We start from the raw sequence: 18,617 nt of genomic DNA, 5'->3' as shown, positions 1-18,617 counted from the left end.
ACAACCAGATTATTTTAAAAATGATAGTGCCGGGCAGGTGAGAGGAATTTTATTAGGGAGTACAAAATTTCTTTTGGGCCCCTTCCCGAAGAGGGAGGGGGTGAAACAGTGGGGTGTGGAAATGGGGGTGTCAAGAATGGGGGCAAAACAAGCAGGGGGAAAGTGGCAACAGCCAGGATAGTCTGTGGAGCTCAGGTTTACCACTCTTCCCAATGCAGAGCTCAGGTCTACTTGCCTGTTCCGTGTTGGCAGTTAGATACAGTAAATGGAAAACCAAACACACTCCTAAATCTTTCAAATACAGAAAATCACTACAGCAGATTAGTATCACTGTATTTAGACTCGCACTAGAATGGAAAGTGTCCTATGTACACCAAAACAGACTTCTTCAGCAGCTACAGTCCCACTGCTGTGTCCCTGAACTCTTATACACTCCTTCATGGTAAGTGGATTCACAAGTCAAAAACCTGTAGCAGGTCTGTTTCCTCCCAGATGAGATACTGTTAACGACCCACAAGTGCACACATTTGGTCCTTGTTGTATATATGCAACGTTAGGCAGAAATGGCTTAAGAAATGTATGCATTCCTGGACCTGGTGCGTATGGCTTGTGGCAGCAGTAACTGCCATGTGCCCATGGTAATGGCCCCAGCATCCCGTGTGGGCAGTGAGTCTGAGATTGGTGACTGGAAAATGTAAGATCTCAGAAAATTTCTGGGCCCTTCTTTGGCTCCTGGGCCCTGCTTCTGAGCCTGGGCCCTGGTACAAATTACACCCTTTACCCGTTGTACAGGATCGAAAGAGACCACTGACACCAAGCTTAGTTTTAAGGCTTTTTATTAGGAGGAATGGAACCTGACCTGAACAAATCAAAATGACCTTGTTCCAAATTCCCTGAGGCAGGCAGGCAGGCAGCAGGACTTGAGGCAAGCCAGGCAAAGGTTGGGTGGTTGTTCCCTTCTCTGGTTCTCAGAGGCCTCTCCCAGGGGCTCCTTCCAACAGCTCTCTCCTCAGCCCTCCTTCAGAGCTCAGGTTTCAGCTCCGCTCTACAGCTTGGTCTCTCTCTCCCAGCTCACTCCTTGCAGCTTCTCTTCCTGAAGGTCTCCACAGCTTGTTCTTCCAGCTCCTTCTCTCCAGATGCTCCTCACAGCAACTCTGTGGCTTGGTCTCTGTTCTGCAGAGCCCAGTCTTGAAACCCCTCTCAGCAGTTCGTCCCGGGTGACCTCACTGTGCTGGTGCAGCCCCTTTTATAGCCTCAGCAGCTCTGCACACAGCAGCCCTCTACCTTTCTTTTGATGGTACTGCAGCCTTTTTGCACACTCCGGCTCAGCCCCTCCCAGTCCTCCTCCTGTCTCTCCAATGCAGCAGTTTTCCATTTAGTTCTCCAACTCTCAAGGGCTTGTTACAAGGTACTCAGCAAGTGAGCCTATTGGCTCAGACAAAACTTCTTACTATTGGCTCAGACAAACTCAGACAGACTGTCTATTGGGTCATAAAAAGCACGGCTACGATCCCACCAGGCCAAGTTACAGCAGTCAACTGAGCCCAAGTTCTGTACATACCACGCCCCTCTCCTAGGCCCTGGTGCCAGGCCATGCTTGTCTTGGGAAGGAGTGACAAAGTTTGGGGGCTACCACTCAGAATGGATGATGGCCGGATCCCAAAGGATCTCCTCTATGGTGAACTCGTGCAAGGAAAGCGCCCTACAGGTAGACCACAGCTGCGATATAAGGACATTGCAAGAGGGATCTGAAGGCCTTAGGAGTGGACCTCAACAGGTGGAAAACCTGGCCTCTGAGCGGCCCGCTTGGAGGCAGGCTGCGCAGCATGGCATTTCCCAGTTTGAAGAGACACTTTGCCAACAGTCTGAGGCAAAGAGGCAAAGAAGGAAGGCCCATAGCCAGGGAGACAGACCAGGGACAGACTGCACTTGCTCCCGGTGTAGAAGGGAGTGTCACTCCCGAATCGGCCTTTTCAGCCACACTAGACGCTGTTCCAGAACCACCATTCAGAGCGCGATACCATAGTCTTTCGAGACTGACGGTTGCCAACATGTCACCACTCAGAGAGCCCTTTCTCCAGCTTATACTTACCTCACCCTCTGATGGTGGTGCAGTACCTTGGAGGGGGCCATTGATCTCAGCTGCTTGATAGGTTCATAGGGAAGCAACTGGTTTGGAATAAATAGGGCTGCCAGCACTGCATCCACTGTGCTGTCTGGAGACCAGGCTGATCAGAGGTAAGAAGGCATGCTACATGGTTCCTGATGGGACTCCTGGGATCTACATCAGCTCTTTTGCTGGCACAGCTCTGAGAAGCCTTCTGGGGGTGTGTCTGGCCCAGGATGGGTGTTCAGGATGTCTTGTATGCCCCTGCTGCTTTGATCCACCCCCCCCCCCACTCTGATCTGTCCTGATTCTTGCCCCTCAGTAGAACTTAAGTGGCAACGGATCTGACAAGCCTGCTGGCCGCGCATGGTTTTCCAGCTGCTATGCTAAGCAGAGTGGTGGAGAGGTTGCCAAACACCAGAGCAATAAGCCCATAGGAATGGGCTGTGAGTTAACTCAGGGTGTAATACCAGAGAATAAGTTCTATTGAATTAGAGACTAGTATACCCAAGAAGACACACATAGCCTTGCCCTGTCAGTCTAGTCCCCACTCCAGACTTGAAACACAGTTCTTTAAAATGAAGAAATTGGAGTGGGGGGAGGGGAAGCAAAACTGATTTGGAATGGGATGGGGAGAGAACAAAAAATTGAAGCACAAAGAGGTGAGAAAAATGGGCGATGCTGGAGCAAACTGCAGGGAGAAGAATGAAGGACACTGAAGAAGTCCCACAGTAAGTCCTTCCAAGCAGCTGCTATCACCACTACTTAGTTGCTTCCAGAGCACATGCATGGGAGTGGGACATGAGTGGGAGGCTCTGGCTGCAGTGGGGGCCTGGCTGAACCAGGAATTGCAAAAGGATTGAACAGCATCAACACAATGACAGATTTTGCTGCCCTGTAAATCCACTGCTCTGCCAATGTGCCAAGTCACTTCATAGATTGGCTGGGTGCCTGCTTGGGTTCTGCAGCAAGATTGCCACCTACTACATTTTCCCTACAAATGCAGGGCTTCTGTGTCTTTCCCAGCTGTGGTCAGGGAGAAATTCAGCTCCTTCCCACCCTCCCCCTCCCCCCCAGCATGGCAAGCTCCTAATTTTAAAAGCCCACTCCTGTAAACAAATTACACAGAAGCAGATCCTGAAGTGCACAGGGCTTGCCCCCAGGTAAGTATGCTACAGCTGTGACCTACAACTTGTAGGTTACAAAGGCTGCAATCTTATGCACTTTTTCCTAGGAGTAAATTCCACTGAACTCCATGGGGCTTACTTCTGAGTAGACATGCAGAAGCTTGACTGCACAATCCTGTGTGTCTACTGTTTTTCAGTGGGTTTACTCCCATGCAAGAGCGATGGCAGCCTCAGAGTCTTGGCCTGCATGGTTTTACTCAGAAGTAAACCCATTGGCTATCATATAGTTCCCTCCCAAGAGTGGGAGCCTTCAGGACACAGGCCCCTTGGCTTGTTCTCCCCAGTCTCTACGTGAAGGGCCTGGCCCTGACCAGAGAGAGATGGGGAGGCCAGACATGGGCAGCAAAGGCTGGTAAAACCCCCCTGAACTATGCATAGTAAGGGGAGCCATGTGGCTGATGCAGGCAACTACGACGGTAACCGACTGAGGACAATCACTGCAGCACCGCGTTGAAGCAACAAAGGCAGTGGGGGGGGGGGAAGAGGAACAGGGAAACGGAGCATGCGCAGTTCGCATGCGGAATTTTGACGCTGCCTGGCTGCTGTGATGGAGATGCCAGGGACCAGACTCTTTTTGTGGGTGGTGATCAGGGTGGATGACTTTGTTTTTTGTTTTTTAAATAAGAGGCTTCTAAATATTTTTTATGTACAATTTCATTTATATTTACTGTCTTTCCTTTGACAACTAGGTTGTGTGTATATTATGCATGCACACACAGTATATGTAAAAGAATGTGAATTGCTCTTATATATATAAAATATATGTATATATGTGTGTGTGTATACACTGTGTATATATACATATACTGTGTGTGTATACATAGACACACACACAGTACCTATATAAAGAACCTGACTTTAACACAGATTAAGGGCCAAATCCTATCCAATTTTCTAGTGCCAGTGTAGTTGTGCCAATTGTGTGTGCACTGCATCCTGTGCTGGAGAGGCAGTCACAGAGACCTCTTCAAGGTATGAGAACATTTGTTCCCTTACCGTGGGACTGCATTGCAGCTGCACCAATGCTGAAAAGTTTTGGGCCCTAAATCCTACATTTGGCCATGATTCAATTTCAAGCTATTTATATTCAAGCAGTTATACCAGGCATATGGAGTTCCAGTCTGCTCTTTTAGACAGGAGACAACCCTGAGATGAAATATCTGGGTTCTGAGATTATGTGTTTATAAGCGATGCATCCAAGTTGGGTACTGTTATTATTATTGTGGTCTCCCAACTAGACCCAGGGACTAGCAAACCATCAAACTGTATTAAATTCAGATTTTGTATTAAACCATGGTATGGGGGGGGGGGGAGGAGAGATTCTTACTATAACTTGTTATTTTAAAAAAACCAACCAAAAACCCATCTAAAAAGAAAAAAATCAGACTAATTGTCACACTAATTGTCCCCTGCTGAACAGATTTTAAAAAACACGAAAAAGGTTGAAGACCACTGCCCTAGGAGACTAATTAGAGCAAGGTGACCAGATATAACCTCAAAAGAGAACAAGGTACTCCAAAATGTAGGACATTCAAGAAAAATGTAGGACATGACAAAATAAAAACTAAGAACACTTGTATATTGATTTCAGGTGGTTAATTTAAACACTAGACTACTTATGATTAAATTTAAAACTATATTAAATATATAATTTAATATATATTTTCCCACTCACAGGAAAAAGGAGGACATTTAAGTTCTTTTCCAGGACACGAGGCTGAAAAAGAGGATGTCTGGCCATTCTGTGTTAGAGCTCCTTCAGAGATCACTTTTGCTCATCTGGTTGTACATGTGTGTAGAGGAAAAAAAACCCCTCCTACGTTAATTCTGTTATGTGCAAACTTAATTGGAGAGGGCCAACTTTGGCATCGATCCAGGTAATATGCATGTATACACACACACTTCCTTGGACCTTGTGTCTAAGTGACACAAAAGTTTGTTTCCAGCATTTCAAGCTTTTGTGTCACTTAGACACCAGGCCCAAGGAATTGTGTGTGTGTGTGTGTGTGTGTGTGTGTGAGAGAGAGAGAGAGAGAGAGAGAGAGAGAGAGAGAGAGAGATTCACATTCTTATTGAGGTTGACTTTGGCTTGAAATCATGAGTTGGAAGTGACCTACAAGGTCATCTAGTCCAACCCCCTAGCTGTGCCTGATTAGAAAACTTGGTCCCAGCCCTTTTCAAGATGTGTTGATCCAGTGCAGTGCAGTAATTGTCTGACTAAATACCAGCTCGTGTTTCTCCTGGAGGACTTCAACACTTGACAGAAAGTGAGATTTGGGGGTTTGGCATGAATGGTTTGGCTTTGCCTTTAAAAACCATTTGAGACTCATCTACTTGCACCGCCCGTTCCGACCGGCAGGTGGCACTGTTCGCAAGACTTTCCTGGTCTGTACGTGGCAGTAGCTGGGGGAGGGTTTTCCTTGTGCAACTGACTGGAAGCTGCAGGGACGCAAAGCAGGATTTCGAGGCCATTTTCAATGCCGCTGGTTATACAGCCAACGAATGCAGTGCAATGTTGGTGCACCGGTCAAAGAACTCAACTGGGAAAGGGAACAGGGCAGAAGCAAAAGCAGCCTTGTCTAAAGAAAAGAGCATACTACTTAGCATGTAGGCTCCATAGCTCAGGGGTTAGAGCACTGGTCTTGTAAACCAGGGGTCGCGAGTTCAAATCTCGCTGGGGCCTTAATCTTTAGAATTTTTTTATCAGTATTTTTTTTAATCTTCAGCATTTTTTTTAAAAGGTGCCCCTCAATTGTTTCTGCTCTTGGTGGATGGAAAACCTATTTTCATTCATGCTTTTATTTTATTCCAATTAAACCAACAATGTGGCACTGCACAATCAATTAGAGATTTGATTGCATTGATATGAACTGGAATGCCCTGCTTTGCAAACTGCACGGTGAAAACATCAATGGGTGGCCCTAGTTATATATAAACAGGCTTGGTTTTATTTTATGCAGGGTGATCAGATGCAATGGAGGACAGAGTGCCTCTGCCCTTAAGCATTGCATAGAAGAGGGAATTGGGGCAGGTGCAGCTTTTTCATCCCTTCCATGTTGAACTGCACCTGCCCAGATGCCCTCTTCTATACAATGCTTGCCTCTGCCCTCCACTGCATCTGGTCACCCTGATTTTGGGCTGATTTAGAGGCCAATCCTAGACATGTCTACTTAGAAGTAAATTCCATTGTAGTCTATGGGGCTTACTCCCAGGAAAGTGTGGATGGGATTGTAACCTTAGTCAGTGGCATGATGCTAAACTTGGGTTCAGAGCAGGCAGCTGATTGCAAGTACAACTGCATAATTCTAATTCATCAACCAAGAGGGAGCATCAATCCTGGAGCTCTGTGCATATGTTTTGAGCTGAACAACCTTCTGATCAGAATCTCTTCTGATTCTCATGATTCATGGCAGATTCTTTATCCAGTCTGTTCTATATTTTGCAAATGGCTGCTTTCTTCCAATCCCTGCAGATTAAAAACTCCAAGGGCAAAAGAAATTGCAGGACAGGAAGATGGGAGTAAGAAAACACAAGTAATGATTCCCGCCCCCATGGGTGGCTAAAGGTTGGTTAGTGCACACTGACTCACAGTACAATCCTATGCATGTCTACTCAGAATTGAAAGTCCCATTGTGTTCAATGGGGCTTACTCCCAGGAAAGTGTGCATAAGGATTATGCACACTTTCCTGGGAGTAAGCTCCACTGAACACAATGGGACTTTTAATTCTGAGTAGACATGCATAGGAGTGTACGCTCAGCTTCTCAAAATATATACTGATAATTGAAAAGAGCTTGTAAGCGGCTCGTTGGTCTAGGGGTATGATTCTCGCTTTGGGTGCGAGAGGTCCCGGGTTCAAATCCCGGACGAGCCCTGTTTTTTTTTTCGGTGGGAGCACAAAACTTTGATTTATGGTTTGCAAAAGGGATGGCACCCCAGACATCTCTTTTGTGTCATTCTAGGGGTTTATATGTTGTGAACTTTGGAATATATACAGGTTCAGCCCCTTCCTGGCCAGCAGCACATGCATTTCAAGGGGAATGCACATTCCTTTCCTCCAGGAGTCCAGCAGCACTCATGCAACTGTGCTGGGGGTGATCTGGCAGCCGGGCTTCCTCCAGGGGGGTGAAAAGAGTTTGCAAAGAAGGAAAATGATGGAGTCTTGATTGAGTGCGGGACAAGATCACAGCTCTCTAGTAGTGCAAGGGAGTGTTAGGCTGCGATCCTATCCACACCTTCCTGGGAGTAAGCTCCACTGACTCTAATGGGACTTACTTCTAAGTAGACACGGCTAGGATTGGGCTCTGAGGCTGCAATCCTAGCCACACTTTCCTGGGAGTAAGCCCCAGTGACTAGAATGGGACTTGCTTCCAAGTAGACATGCCTGGGCTGCAGAACACAAGACTTGCAGAAGTCCTGAGACAAGCGGAAACCTCAGCACAAAAGTAAAGAGAACTTTATCGTTGGCACATGTCGTGTAACCATATACAGCCCTCTCCAGGGCAACCCCCTATTGCAACATTTCCAAGTGCCGTTCAAAGGATGAGAGGCCCCGGGACAAGACTTTGGGCGTGGAGGTTTCTGTAGTGTAGTGGTTATCACGTTCGCCTAACACGCGAAAGGTCCCCGGTTCGAAACCGGGCAGAAACAACACAATATTTTTCCTCCCCAACACTTTATTTAACATTGAATTCAATCCATTGGGTTGAAGGCAATGCAAAGTGCAGGACCTCCTCCTGGGCATTCAAGTCCAAGGCTTGTTCCCAGTGTTGAATCCTGTTTGGGTGAGGGAACAAGAATCAGCATTTCTCTTTGTTGGAGGTTCAAAAAAAAAATTATATTAAAAAAATTTGCTAAGGATAATAAGAAAAATAAATCAGGCAAAAAGCTACTTGGCAGCGGTGGGATTCGAACCCACGCCCCCGAAGAGACTGGAGCCTTAATCCAGCGCCTTAGACCGCTCGGCCACGCTACCATATAAAATCTGAATGTTTCAGTTACAGTCCATGTTGAGCTAGTAACAAATTAGCAATTTCCCCTTTGGAATCTTTCATTCATTTTTACATACGTTATATTAGGTGATCATTATCATGCTGGAAGGTGATGCATTTCCTCACCAAAGGCTGCTGAGAAAACCAAGCCGTCAGGGAAGAAGAGGGCAGGTCTTAGGACTTATTAGGAACTAGTTGAGGACTAGGAAACAGAGAGTGGTTGTCAATGGACAATTTTCACGATGGAGAGGTGAAAAGCGGTGTGCCCCAAGGACCTGTCCTGGGACAGATGCTTTCCAACCTGTTCATAAATGACCTGGAGACAAGGTTAAGCAGCAAGGTGGCAAACTTTGCAGATGACACCAAACTTTTCCAGGTCATGGAATCCAGAAGGGATTGTGAAGAGTGTCAAAAGGATCTCTCCAAACTGGGAGAATGGGCAGCAAAATAGCAGATGCGCTTCAAAGTAAATAAGTGTAAATTAGTGCACATTGGAGCAAGAAATCAAAATTTCATATATACACTAATGCAGAGGTTCCAAAACTGTGGGTCCGTGGCCCACCATAATCACAATCCAATTTTTGGTACATAGTGAAACTGACAAGGCAGACGGTGCATTGGAGGATTGAATGGCTGGTAAGATGAAAGTTTTTTTTAGGTGGGTTTTTTTCCGATGCTAAAAAGTTTGGGAACCACTGCACTAATAGGTTCTGAGCTGTCTGTGACAGATCAGGAGAGGGATCTTGGGGATGCTGGTGGACAGCTAGATGAAAGACCCAAGGTGCGGTGGTGGTGAAGAAGGCTAATTCTATGCTTGGGATCATTACAAAAAGGACTGAGAATGGTTGGCAACCTTCAATCTCGAAAGATTATGGTATAAGCCTACAGCACCCAGTATTCCCAGGCGGTCTCCCATCCAAGTACTAACCAGGCCTGACCCTGCTTAGCTCCCAAGATCAGACGAGATTGGGCATGTGAGAATAAAATGGCCAAAATATGCCAATGTACAAATCAATAGTAAGGCCTCACTTGGAGTACTCTGTTCAGTTCTGGTTGTGTCATCCCAAAAAGGATATAGTGGAACTGGAGAAGGTGCAGAAGAGAGCAACCAAAATCATTACTGGGCTGGGGCACCTCCCTTACAAAGAAAGGTTACAGCATTTGGAGATCTTCCATCTAAAAAGAAGGTGCCTGAGAGGGAACATGATTGAGATGTAAAAAACTGTGCATTGGGTGGATAGAGGGAAGTTCTTTTCCCTTTTGCACAGTATCAGAACTAAGCAGGGTCAGGCCTGGTTAGTACTTGGATGGGAGACCACCTGGGAATACTGGGTGCTGTAGGCTTATACCATAGTCTTTCAAGACTGAAGGTTACCAACCAGCCAGAACCAGGGTCATTCACTAAGACTGACTGGTGAGAGAGTCAGATCACAAATCAGTGCACATTGGGGCAAGAAATCAAAATTTCACATATACACTAATGCACAGGTTCTAAAACTGTGGGTCTGTGGCCCACAACGGTCACAATCCAATTTTTGGTACATAGTGAAACTGACAAGGCAGACTTTGCATTTTTAAATCAACGTGTAGTTAATCCATGGAACTCCTTGCCACAGGATGTGGTGATGGCACCTGGCCCAGATGCCTTTAAAAAAGAATTGGACAGATTTCTGGAGAAAAAGTCTGTCACAGGTTACAAACTATGATGGGTATGTGCAACCTCCTGATTTTAGAAGTAGGCTATCTCAGAATGTCTGATGCAGGGGAGGGCATCAGGATGCAGGTCTCTTGGTGTCTTGTGTGCTCCTGGAGGCATCTGGTGGGCCACTGTGAGATACAGGAAGCTAGACTAGATAGGCCTGATCCAGCAGGGCTCATGTTCTTAAGAACTGGCCCGCCAGTGGTAAAGATTGGGAGACAGCCATCACTGCTACAGTTGCTTTTCACCTCCTGGTGGCAGCATCTCACCTTCATATAGGGCAATCCATGCCCCTGGTCTGCATTTCTTCAGAGCTTTTACTGACTTGGTTGTTTCCGCCTTCAGTCTGATAGCAAGTAAAAGTCACCAACCCTGACAACAAGGAAGCAAAAGGGCCAGCATTCTAATTCTTCCTCTCTTTCTGCTGAAGTTCAAGAGAGATACTGAGTGGCCAATGAATGAAGGGCAGCGTCTCCCTCCTTGACAGGGGCAGAGGACAAGGGAGTCAAGCCTGCAGCCAAAGGTGTCATTTTTTGGAAGCTGCTTCATAAGGGATATTTTCTGTTGTTGGCATCCTTCAGTCTCGGAAGACTATGGTATTGCACTCTGAATGGTGGTTCTGGAACAGAGTGTCCTCTCCAGTGCGTGAAGCCTGGGTAAAGTAGATATGGAGGATAGATTGTTACCCATGCAGCAAATCCCCCCTCTCCACGTCACTGAAATGGTCCAATGGAAAGGCAGAAGCCGATACGGTTGGTTCCAGCGGCGTCGCAGGAGTTGCCAGAAGGTGACTGTGTTCAGCCATGAACTGCCTCAGGGACTCTGGCTCCGGATTTTGCCTCGAGGTTGACTCCTGAAGCCTTTTCCATAACTGGATGTAGCCACAAGGCAGTGGAGGTTTGGGATCAGAGTTTTCCTTCTCTCAGATGAGCTGCCTTCCCAGGCTGACGAGTCCCATCTACCCGGTGGCTGTTTAGTCGCCTCTTAGGACAAGTACAGCCAAACTGAGGGCCTATTCTTATCCCCAGCCCCCAGGGGATATTTTCTAGATCTGAAATTATATGTTGTATCAGTTTAAAAACTTGCACAAACTTCACAAATTCAAACTTTTTAAAAAAAACATTCAGCATTGAGAGAGAGAGAGAGAGAGAGAGAGAGAGAGAGAGAGAGAGAGAGAGAGAGAGAGTTAAAAAAATGGGTACAATCCAGTCTTTAGGTCCCATTGATTTCATCGGAGAGAGTCAATTATGGGCTTAAATTTCCCTGAAATTGAAATCCATCAAAATCCTTCAACAGGCTTACAGTTGGCTGAACTTTAAAGGGACTTTAAAGTTTCAATCTTATTGAATTTTAAAGAAATGCCATTAAGTAATAGCTTAACAAATTCAAAATTTTACATCTATTATCTTCCCCTAAGAACAATATGAAACCACACAGTGGTGATCTGGGACTGTTGAATTAAAAAAAAACACAAGAATATAAAACCTGAAGTTTTGCAATTAAAATTTGAATTAAGAGAATATGCTTGAGGGATGTTTCTTGCCAAACTGGTTCCAGCTCTAATTTGTTTTTGGAAGGTGAACAAGGAACAGTAACCTCAGACGTGGCCTGTGGGCATCAGCTTTAGCTTGGGACATCTGTAGTTGCCTTCGCTTTTATTACTATAGGCAGTTGGGTCTAAAAGGGACCTGAAAGTCATGCCCTTTCAGGGCTGACTAAACAAGGGGACCTGCCAGTGCGGTGAAGCTTCTCCATCCCGCCCCACAATATTTCACTGTGCTCTATTGCTTCAGACACATTTCTCCCTAGCCAGACTGGGAGAAAAGTGCCTGGCACAATGAAGCCTGAGAAGGTAAGGTTAGGGAGGGTTAAACCCTGCTCACACATTTGCCCATTCTGTTGTAAAAGTTAGATTCATCCACCCACTTCTTTAGCTATGAATGGGGCTGCAGTGATGCTGTGGGCCACCACCTAGGGATGAAGGAAAAGGCAGGACACACACCCCATGCACACTTCCCAAACCCTCCCCCCCCCCTTTTTACTTTGTGTCCTTTCTAGAGTGACTATGACAGACATGACAACCTGGCACAGCCTGTCCCAGAAAGGGTGGTTGCCAATACCAAGAAGGGAACACTTTAAAAAGGGGAACTCCCACACCCTTCCTCCCATCTAGGACAAGCCCAGTTCAGCACTGAAGCTGGTTACTGAAGAAGTAGCCAGGGAACCAATTGATGTAGGCAACCCCAACTTCTCTGTACCTATACACTCACCCATGAGCCATGAATGATCTATAGATGGAGGAGTAAAGACTCTCTGCTCTGGACTAACTGAAACAAGCCAGCAAGTTTTCAAAAATAAACTCATCTATGAAAAGGGAAAAAAGAGTGAAAAGAGAAATCAGGCAACGTTCAAGTACAGTGGTGCCTCGCAAGACAAAATTCGTTCCGCAAGTCATTTCGTATTGCGAAAATTTCGTTTTGCGAAGCGCGGTTTCCCATAGGAATGCATTGAAATTTAATTAATGCGTTCCTATGGGCAAAAAAAGTCAGAACAAAGTCAAATTTGGTTTACAAAGTGTTCATTAAGTGCTCTTTAAAGGCATACTGTATTTTTCGCTCCTTGTAAAGTGAACAGCAGTCAACAGTGGCATTAAGAACCATTATCACTGTCATTAACAAATGGAGAGACTTAAAGGTTTGAGTACTCTAGTTTTCTGGAAACCCCAAGAACTCATCATCGCTAGAGTCAGAATTTATGAAGCTCATTTGCTCACAATCACTGACATCACTTTCTTCGCTGTCTTCCTCCCCCTTCCTTAGGGTGAATGTGAGCATAAACTGGCATGAAGATCCTCCCCCTTCCTTAGGGTGAATGTGAGCATAAACTGGCATGAAGATCCTCCCCCTTCCTTAGGGTGAATGTGAGCATAAACTGGCATGAAGCATAAAAAAAAAATTCGTCTTGCAAAGCAGGGTCATTTAAATTTGTCTTGCGAGTCACCCAAAAAATCGCAAAACGCTTTCGTCTTGCGAGTTTTTCGTTGTGCGAGGCATTCGTCTTGCGAGGCACCACTGTATGCAAAAAAGGCACTTGATATCAGACAAATAGCCCAAGGATGAGGCAGTGATGCTGCTTTCACAGGCTTGCTACTGAAATCCTTTCACTGCCACTAGAGCGCAGTCCTAACTTGTGCTAGAAACAGGCATGCCAGTGTGTTTGCGCTGTATCCAGCGCAAATTTCAGGCAGCCAGAGACTCAGCCAGGGGCAAGGGGAAAAGTTTCCCCTTGCCCCAGAGAGAGTGATTGCGATCCCAATGGGGCTACTTGGATCTGCACCACCTCAGGAGGTGGTGCAAATCTGAGCAGCCCGGGACTACCCTGGGCCGCCTAGGGTCAGGATCTGGCATAACCACAGGGTTCTAGCCCCTCCTCCCACTCCCCTCCTGCCCACCCTCTGCTCGCCCTCCCCCACCCCAAAACAGCTCCTTCTCACTTCCTCCCTGCCCTCCCCATGCTCCCCCACACCCCTGTGTTGGCCAAGGTCAGCTGACACACTTCATCCCCAGGCCCATGGTAGTGCAGGCCTATCTCCCAAATAAGTGGTGCAAAAGAGCTTTATGTGACTTTTGCGACATTCCCAGGCCAGTGCAAGGAATATACCAAGATCCTGGTCTACAGACTTTGCGTCCTGAGTACACTTCTGTACTGCAGCGAGTCATGGACTCTTCGCTCACAACAGGAGAGGAAACTGAACCTGCGGTTGGAAACTCTAGTTCGTTGGCATGTTTCAGCCTGAGATTATAAATGCTCATTTCAGGTTGCTCACTCAGTTCAACAGCAGACTGAGGTGGGCCCAGCCCACCTGGTCCTAGGTAGGCCCAACCCAAATCCTTCAGGTTCCTCATATCAAAGTTCGGTGTTCCCCCCACCGGCACACAAAGTGCCCTTGGATCATTCCCTCTGTGCTCGCAATCACCCCGTGCCCATCCTGCTGCTGGCTTACCTTCTTCATTGCCCCCTCCAACCCCTGATCACCCCTACCCCAGCTAATTATTCATCATCTAAAAACTCATGTTCCCCAGTGTGGGCAATATAGCATTAATGTGGAATGCAGGGAGCACCAGCAATAGCAACCCTCTACTAACTTCAGCCTTCCTGGTCCCATTGATTTTCCCCTGCAGATGCTTCTCCTGCAACTCTTTCCTCACCCTGAGCTTACTTCCGGAAGCAAGCCCCAGTGAATGTAGAAGGGGAAGGAAGTGTTGCATCCTCTTCTTGTGTTATTTCGCCCCAGAATATTGGAGATCACGTGGCAGCTACCACGTTTTCCAGACTCACAAAGAGAGTCTGGTCCAACAAGAAGCTGACGGAACATACCAAGATCCAGGTCTACAGAGCTTGCGTCCTGAGTACACTTCTGTACTGCAGCAAGTCATGGACTCTTCGCTCACAACAGGAGAGGAAACTGAGCGCTTTCCACATGCGCTGCCTCCGACGCATCCTCGGCATCACCTGGCAGGACAAAGTTCCAAACAACACAGTCCTGGAACGTGCTGGAATCCCTAGCATGTATTCACTGCTGAAACAGAGATGCCTGCGTTGGCTTGGTCATGTCGTGAGAATGGATGATGGCCGGATCCCAAAGGATCTCCTCTATGGAGAACTCGTGCAAGGAAAGCGCCCTACAGGTAGACCACAGCTGCGATACAAGGACATCTGCAAGAGGGATCTGAAGGCCTTAGGGATGGACCTCAACAAGTGGGAAACCCTGGCGTCTCAGCAGCCCGCTTGGAGGCAGGCTGTGCAGCATGGCCTTTCCCAGTTTGAAGAGACACTTTGCCAACAGTCTGAGGCTAAGAGGCAAAGAAGGAAGGCCCATAGCCAGGGAGACAGACCAGGGACAGACTGCACTTGCTCCCAGTGTGGAAGGGATTGTCACTCCCGAATCGGCCTTTTAAGCCACACTAGACGCTGTGCCAGAACCACCATTCAGAGCGTGATACCATAGTCTCTCGAGACTGAAGGTTGCCAACTATAGCAAGGGACTTGTGTTGGCCCAAGTTCACTGTAGGATTGCGCCCTTAATTTAATTGAGAGTTAATGTAATTCCTTAATCCTTTAATTTGATAATACTCTATGTACAGTAGGATCTTCTTCCCAAGCTGATGCAAGATTCCTAGCGCCCAAAGCAGTGTGCCAAATGCCACATTCCCTTACCCAGCGTGGAAGCTGTCACCTCTGGGGCTCCGATGCCTCTTCCTGTTCCCTGGCTTAGAAAAGGAAGAGGGGCATGGAGCACGCTGGAATAAAGGGAATTTTTTTCAAAAGTCCTTAGCCAAAGGGAAGCCAAAGAGAATTTGACTCAGCTGGAAGCAAAAAGAAGTTTGCCGTGGGGCCCATGTTAATGTCTACGCTTCCTTTTTTTGCAAGGGGCAGCACTGCCTAAGAGATAGTTTATAGCTCATGTTACTGTATTGTTGGACATTTACCTGGAAGCAAATTCTACTGAACATAGTGGGACATCCTTCTGAGTAAACACACACAAGCCAAAATTCTAATACACCTTTATATTTGGGATATTTTTTAATCCCATTTTTCAGTTTTTAGGCATTTGTTTTCAAACTGTTGTAACTCACTTCAAAAATCTGGGACGAAATGAGCTAAATCAGTGGTTCCAAACTAGTGGGTCGCGACCCACTAGCCAGGGAAGAACTCAGCTCTGGCCCCTTAAACGGTGGGCTGAGGGGTGGCAGTGATGTGATGTGATCCCCAAGAGCACCTTCACAGGGCTCCCCAAGCCTCCAATTAACTAAAAATAGAGATCAGAAACCACTTCCAGTTTCACAATTGAAAACCAGAAGTGGTTTCTGATCTCTATTTCTAATCAGAGACTTGGGGAGCCCTACAGAGGGGTCTGTGGGGCTGCCTGCATCCCTTAGAGGCCAGCACTCGCTGCAGGTAAGTAAAAAAAACACCTCTTCAGTCCCGGCAGCGGTGCAATCCTGAGGATCACATCACTGCTTAGGGATCAGAAAATGGGCTATGTCAGAATGCCAGATGCAAGGGAGGGCACCAGAAGGCAGACCTCTTGTTGTCTTGTGTGCTCCCTGGGGCATTTGGTGGGCCACTGTGAGATACAGGAAGCTGGACTAGATGGGCCTATGGCCTGATCCAGTGGGGCTCTTCTTATGTTCTTATGATTGTGTCCCACCCCTGCAAAGACATAAGTGGTTCCTAAGGAGAACCAACTCCTACAGTGAACTTTGGAAACCACTGTGCTAGATCTGTGATGGGTCAATCCTGTCGAGGGCCTGTGGCAGCAGATCTCACAATCCATTGCCAAAAGTTTGGGCTGGCATCATAGAAGCTGCACCTCTCATGCACACATGCCAGCAGCTTATCCAGCCCACACTGGAGCAGGTAAGGTGGTGGCGGGGTGGTTTGGGGGAGGATCGGGGTAGGGAGTGGGCAGAACCAGGAGCAACTTGGGAGTGGGAGGGGGAAGATCTTGGTGGCAGTGGCACACACCAAGGCCCTATCCCCCCTTTTCCTGATTCTACATGCCCCCTGTTGCTTCTCAGACATACACCAGCTAAATAGATGTGAGGTCCAAGGAGACGCATTGGTGGCCAGGTGGGTTATGGGTAGGTAAGTAAAAATAGTTTTTACTTATCTCTTTTGAGCTGTCTGGTGGTAGTACTGCATGCTATAGGCTGGCAGAAGATAGGATTAGGCTGGATAAATCTAAATAAATTCAAAATAGGAACAAATGGCAGGAGAAGAAAACAATCTAATGAAGAAATTTATAGTTGATTAAATTTTTTGGTACATTGCATTACTGGCCTTGCTGCCAGGCAGCAGGGGTCTGGGGGTCCTGTGGGTACCACTTGACACCACCTCAAGTACCACTGGTGGTATGAGTACCACTAGTTGAGAAACACAGCATTGGACTAGATGCCTCTTCTGTGGCAGCAGATCCAAGCAGAGGTTCCATCCTCTGCAGGGCTTTAGAATTTTGGATGTGTTTTTATGGAGTTCGCATTCATATATCTTGTTGGTCTGCCACTGATGCCCCTTCTTTAAAGATGGGATATTGTTGGCATTTTAGCTTTTTCCTTATATTTAAACAGTTTTCCAATGCTATTTATAATTGTATTAGAAGTTTTCCCCCTCCCCACTCATCTTCATTGTTCGATGATAGAGCCTTATACATTTAGAATTCTTAAAGAATTTGGTTCTGAACTTGGGTTTTTTTTCTTCTTTTTTTAAGAATAATGTGCAGTTTGCTGAAATTGTTGTAACACGATACAATATTTCTCGGAAATAAAATATTTCCTCTGATATGCTAGCTTTTCAGGCTGATTTTTAAAAATTCATTTCAAGGCACTTCACAAACCCATCCAGAAATTCTCCTTTTTCTCTTGTATGATACTGGCCACTTGCCAGTATCAAGGTGGAGAACTTGAACATTTCGGAGGCCGTAGCATTCATTTATTCACCAGCATCCATTTATGTTCCGTGTGATTTAGGGGAAGTACCTGAAATGTTATACCAGGAAGGAGTAGTCTGAAATCAGTACATGCCAAAAGAGACCTGCCCAGCAATTAATGAAGAATAAATAAGGGATGTTACCAGTATATAGGACAGGAGATGTAGAAAGGAGCTTTTGAAATTTGCTGTCCTCCGTACTATTTCTTAATGGTGACATGTGCACTACCTTTATTTCAAGAGCCATTTTGGTAAAACCAGTACACAGCACTTTGGGGATATTAGCTCTGCTTTTTTCATTAACCTGCCACTTTGAGCTAGATTTTAAAGGCAATTTTCCTTCCAGCTTTTCTGAAATTGGTAATCTGTGATGTTTCTTATCCAAATCCTTTGCACAACTTCGAAGGGTTTCCTGAGCCAAGTTTTTGAAACTGAAAAGCAGCTTTCCAAATCAAAAGCGAAGGGACACTCATTGCAGGAAAGCTTGGCTCTCAGGCAAGCTTTAGAAGACAGAACGTATGTATTTATTAAAATTTTCAAAATCTGAGATGCTGGCTGGCTCATGTACTCTTTTCAGGCACTAAAACCGGACTGGAGTGAGGTGGGAAACATATTGCTCACATTACTACACTGTCCACCTCCTCCACCAAATTCAAGGTGACAAACTGAGTTACCCATATAATAATACTAATATTTGTATACCGTCCAGGCTTTCAGTAGGAGCAGCTTCAGGTCTGCAAAGCTGCTAATCATTCTTTCTTTTCTCTCTGCATTCCTGCAGCATCACAGATCTCAACAACCAGCTTGTCCTGGCTCTGTTCTCTCACAGCAGCTTGTCACCGTTTTTTGTTTTCTGCTCTCCCATCCAATTTTCAACCAGGACTGTTCCTGCTTAGCATTCTTCAGGTAGCTCTTAACTCAACCATGCCTCCTGCCCCAGGCACGTGATCTCCAAAACAATTCTGTAAGGTGGGTTAGACTAAAAGAAACAGAGAGGTGAGTTTCGTAGCTGAGTGGGGATTTGAGCAGACTCCGTGGCTGGAGCCCAACATCCTCACCATTGCACGATGCTGATTCTCCTGGGCTATATTGAGGGGTTGTAGAAGCAAAGTGGCAACAGAAGAACTAATAGCCCAATCCTATCCT

The 18,617-nt window shown here is 46.4% G+C and overlaps 4 non-coding genes across 4 annotated transcripts; 3 read left to right on the top strand and 1 right to left on the bottom strand.

Annotated features, from left to right (window-relative positions):
* The first annotated feature begins 5,904 nt into the window (after positions 1 to 5,904).
* TRNAT-UGU (transfer RNA threonine (anticodon UGU)) lies at positions 5,905 to 5,977 on the top strand. The gene has a single exon. It is a non-coding gene; the product is annotated as a tRNA-Thr (tRNA).
* Positions 5,978 to 7,095: 1,118 nt separating this feature from the next.
* TRNAP-UGG (transfer RNA proline (anticodon UGG)) lies at positions 7,096 to 7,167 on the top strand. Its single transcript has one exon. It is a non-coding gene; the product is annotated as a tRNA-Pro (tRNA).
* A 703-nt stretch (positions 7,168 to 7,870) lies between these two features.
* Positions 7,871 to 7,943, top strand: TRNAV-AAC (transfer RNA valine (anticodon AAC)). Its single transcript has one exon. It is a non-coding gene; the product is annotated as a tRNA-Val (tRNA).
* Positions 7,944 to 8,186: 243 nt separating this feature from the next.
* Positions 8,187 to 8,268, bottom strand: TRNAL-AAG (transfer RNA leucine (anticodon AAG)). The gene has a single exon. It is a non-coding gene; the product is annotated as a tRNA-Leu (tRNA).
* Between the last annotated feature and the right edge of the window lie 10,349 nt (positions 8,269 to 18,617).

Source organism: Tiliqua scincoides, chromosome 2 (genome assembly GCF_035046505.1).
Source record: "Tiliqua scincoides isolate rTilSci1 chromosome 2, rTilSci1.hap2, whole genome shotgun sequence".
NCBI lineage: Eukaryota > Metazoa > Chordata > Lepidosauria > Squamata > Scincidae > Tiliqua > Tiliqua scincoides.
Note: the sequence above shows the minus strand (reverse complement) of the source record. Positions and strands in the feature narration are given on the sequence as shown.